Genomic DNA, 5,237 nt, shown 5'->3' with positions numbered 1-5,237 from the left:
AAATCCATTTATATATATATATATATATATATATATATATATATATATATATATATATATATATATATATATATATATATATATATATATATATATATAGAGTTAAAAACCCAATCCATGACCTTCTGGAAAATGAAAATAGGTCTCTCTTCATAAACTTAAGATATGTATTTATGAATGCAGATGGATAGTGTCCAGTAAAGAAACGTGTGTGTCGTATCGTATGACAATCATAACATTTTTGCACACTATACCTTTGACGCAGTGGGGTCCTATCACTATTGTTTTTGTGCATGGAATATTTAATTTTGAAGATCAATTCCTCATTTTCATATAGGAACTTAGTGTAAAAGAGTCGACCCAATTAAACTAACACTGAAAGCAGTTTTGGCAGTAAATGCTGACCGAATACATTGATAGTCAGGGAGGAAACGTAATGATGATAAAACAATTCCACAGCTCCACAGCCAATCATAAGCTTTTCGGGTACATAGTTATCTTCACGTCGACTCCTCCTGCAGGTAGTACGCCCTCTCCTTCCGTCTTTCATGCAGCCTCACAAGACCTTGATAATAATGACCTTTCTTTCCAATACTTCTCCAGTTCATTAACATGATACCTTCTAGGTCGACCTTAACCCCTCCCAAAAAGAACTTTCGAATGATAAACAGAAAATTATTTTCCACCCCAATGTACAGTAGGCCCACCAGTATGGTTTTTATAACATTACTTGAGGCTCGTTGCTGCAACATTTAGTTTTGAGGATCTTTGATTTTACATCCATTATCTTTGTTCTCTTGATCTAATTGTCAGGTTTCCTATATTTCTCCTGCTGGCTATGCTTTCTATCAAAAGTGATTGTTCAGTGACGAATGGTATGAAAATCATGTTGATGGATATTCTTTGAACTAAAACTTATTTCTCTGGGTTACATGGTATGGTCATGGTAGGAGAGCACTAACGTCCCATTTGACTTTAGTGCTGGGTTGTATATCAACAGATCGACAGCTGTATAGGCTCTGAAGGTTGGTGTATATTAGACAGCACTTCCCTGGGTATCCTATGGATGGAGGATCCTGTCATTTAATCTATAAGCATGCACTATGTCCTGGGTAAAAAGACATTCATGGGTTCTTTTGTGTGCTGTAAATAAAACACCTCACTACTGTTGATGATGATGTCATAAAAAGGGAAACTGACTCATGGTCTTCCACTATTAAGAATCCTTATGTAAGAAACTGTTATCATTTACCCATTCAAGATGGCCAACACTTGAGAAATTACAGGAAAATTATGAAACAGAATTTATACATTTTGTATTTGAGGCTAACAACTTTTAAATGTTTTTTAGTTTTATCACACTCCCTGATCAAGATTCTTAAATTCATCAGTGTTCTCAACAACAGCATCCTTATTCTTATCTTGTATAGGACTCTCTATAAAAGTTTGAGCATTTCCACTAACATTATTTACATAACAGAAAATCCCTAAATCATGTAACTTTTGAAAAGACCGGCGCAACACACCCTTAGTAGTTGGTACATTAACACATCTTACTATACCATCCCTGCCAGGAAATAAATCAGTAACCATACCCAAAGGCCAACTCATTCTTGGAACACTGTCTTCTCTCATCAAAACAACAGAACCTTTCTCCAGATTGCAATTAGGTTTAAAGCTCGTTACTGTAGGGGGTAAATTTCTTAAATAGTCATCACTCCACACTTTCCAAAATTTGTCGAGTTGCCTTTTCCGAACAATTTCTCTTTCACTTAAATCTTTATCCCTGACATTTACATGTTCATCAGACACATGAGGCTGAAAGCCAGCAACTCGACCAATCAGAAAGTGTGAGGGGGTGTCAAAGGGTCAGTTATATCGGGTTCTTCATTTACATAAGTTAAAGGTCTAGAACTGATGCAAGCCTCTACTTCAAACAAAGTTGTTTCAAGTTCACATTTAGTTAAGCATTTGTTGCCAAGAGATTTCCTCAGAGCAGACTTCACTGACCTCACAAGACGTTCCCACAACCTTCCCACCATGGGAACCCGGGAGCAATGAATTTCCATTCAGGACTCAAAACACTAAAATATTGTTGAAGCTTATTTGCAACACTAATTAGGGTTTTAGCATTATCTGAGTATATCACAGACGGAAGACCTCGCCTGGCAGCAAATCTATGTATAGCTAACATACAATCAGGTACTGAAAGAGAGCCTGTTAGCTCCAAATGAACAGCCCTTGTAACGGCACAAGTAAATAATAATATGTACAATTTCTTAAATGGAAGATCAACGGCAAACAAAGGGCCTGCATAATCTAACCCAGTTACGGCAAAGGGGAACGTATTGTTAACTCTCAATTCTGGCAAAGGAGGGGAAGGCTGATTACATGGCCCAGAGTCAAATATTTTGCAAGCAACACATTCTTCACAAACTCTTTTGGCCAGTCGCGTTAATCCAATAAGAACTTCTGATGGTTGACATGAGAGTATGAACACCAGCATGCTTCAAAAATTTATGCTGAAAGTGCAATATAAGTTTAGACACATGACAATTAGGAATTATAATGGGGTGCTTGTTGTCATAGCTCATGTCAGAATATTGTAATCTACCCTTGATTCTCAATAATCCCTTGCGTCAAGAAAAGGGTCCAGTTTCCTCAAGGAGGAATTCCTAGGGAGAGGTTTTCCTCGAGACAATACACTAACTTCTTTCTCACAGTATTCCCTTTGTACACAAACAAAAATCTTGTCCTTTGTATTACTCAACTCATTATAAGTGAGAGGACCTGAAAGTTTAGCACCATTAGGTTTACAATTGTTAATGAATCTCATAACCAAGGCAGTAATGTTCATTACTTCGGTAAAATTTCTCTATCCACGAAAATCAAATATAGAATTGACATCATTAATAGTCATAATCACTCCTCCCTTATATTCTTCACTGGGAAAAACAAAATCATTTGCATCAACTTCAATACTAGCATTGGCACACAAGTTTAAGGAGGAACTAGATAACCATTTGGGACCTTTAAGTCGTTTGAAGTTAACTGATCACCAGTAACCCCTCAGGTCATCAAATCTGCAGGATTATCTTTGCCAGGGCAATGGAACCAATCACTAAGAGATGTTAATGTTTGAATCTCAACTACTTTATTGGCTACAAACGTTTTCCATTTAGTGGAATTACCCTTTATCCAAGACAATGAGACTTTAGAATCTGTCCAGCAAACTAGTTGGACACTATCATTCAAGGGCAAAGCAGATTTCACAAACTTAATTAGACAAGCATTCAATAAGGCTCCAAGTAATTCCAGCCGAGGCAAGGTGACCCGTTTGATAGGAGCCACTTTAGTTCTAGCAATAACAAATGATACATGAAATTCCTTATCAGATTTAGGTATACATAGACACACACAACTACCATAACCTTTCTCTGATGCATCACTGAAGCCATGTACTTCCAAACCTTGTACAGAATTCAAAGATAACCCTGAAAAAAAAGTTAAGTATACCTTAGTTCTACCAGACCACTGAGCTGATTAATAGCTCTCCTAGGGCTGGCCCGAAGAATTAGACTTATTTTACGTGGCTAAGAACCAATTAGTTACTTAGCAACGGGACCTACAGCTTATTGTGGAATCCGAACCACATTATAGCGAGAAATGAATTTCTATCACCAGAAATAAATTCCTCTAACTCTTCATCAGCCGACCGGGGAATTGAACTCCGGCCCATCGAGTGACAGTCCGCAGCTCTACCGACTCATCCAACGAAGAGTCTAAACTTCAAAGTTTTTAACAACCTCAACACTATTAATCCATTCCTGGAGCTTTAGTTACATATTGTGAGGCAAAATTTCATCCTAACCAAGTTCTTAGATGCCATATCTCTTGAAACCAGACTTTTGCATACATGGTGAAAGGACTTATTATGCCACGTGGATCAAATAATCTAGCAATCAAACATAACAAATTTCTTTTTGTGTAATTAAACTCAAAATTATTATCTAAGTTGAGACCTTTAAATGAAAACACATCTTCTGAGGAGTTCCAGTACATTCCTTACAATTTTGTTACATCCTCAACCTCTGGTTCAAAGAACTGATAATGCTGATTAATCAAAAAATCATTGTTAGTGTGCCACTTGAATAAAGTCATACCAGCATCTAATAATATACTCTGAGCTTTGCTAAACATTCTACTGGCTTCTTCAGCTGTATCTGCACTGAGAGCCAATCATCTACATACAAATTCTCTTTAAGCTCTTGTGCTGCAACTGAATTATTGTATGAATCCAAATGATGTTTAATAGTGGCATTCGGTAAAAATGGACTGCTGGTATTTCTAACGGGCACTCTCAGAAATCTCATAAAACGTGCCATATTACCACATTGCCACAAAAAACGATGAACTTCCTGATCAGGGCGTTGCACACCAATATGCAAAAAAGCCTTTACAATGTCTGCTGTCAGAGCAATATTCCATCTTCTAAACCTTAATAAAACTTGAACAAGATTAGGAATTAAAGAAGAACCAGATTCCACACAAACATTCAAAGAAATACCATGAGGTCCTTTTGCTGAAGCATCAAACACATGCCTAACCTTTGAGGAAATACTGTCTTTAATTACAGGTCAATGTGGCATATAATAAGTGGGATAAGCACTTTCCAATTCAGAAAAAGAGACCTCTACAATAATACTATCCTGCTCTTTTTAGAACAGGGTTTTCTGAAATTTATGATTGAGTACAGCTAATCTCATCCCAGCATTATTTTCATTATTAAGTAAACTCAAAAGTATCCAACACTGGGTCTTTGGGAGGGTTATCCTTCTCTACATTAATAGCAACTCTTTCTGAACTCCAAAATTTATGTAAACCAGGCCCATTAACATTATTAGCTATATTAATACACAACAGTTGGTGAGATATACTCTCCTCATGAGCCCTCAGACATGAACCAGACAAAATATAACCAAACACTGATTCATGGGCCACTAAATCCCGTCGCCACGACGCCGTCTCTTCCAAACAATCAGACGTTGCCCACGTCTTGGGGGAGAGTATTGTAAGAGCCGATGCCGTCTCTTCCAAACACGTGTGTGTTCGTGTGTTCGTCAATCGCCATCATCGGAATGGACAGGACAAAACAGGAGCGTCTCGTTTCTTTCTCTACATGAACGCTATTTCAACCATACAATATTTCCGTCTGTTTCTCCCTAAGCATTGTTGTC

This window comes from Macrobrachium rosenbergii, chromosome 40 (assembly GCF_040412425.1).
Source record: "Macrobrachium rosenbergii isolate ZJJX-2024 chromosome 40, ASM4041242v1, whole genome shotgun sequence".
Lineage (NCBI taxonomy): Eukaryota > Metazoa > Arthropoda > Malacostraca > Decapoda > Palaemonidae > Macrobrachium > Macrobrachium rosenbergii.
Note: the sequence above shows the minus strand (reverse complement) of the source record.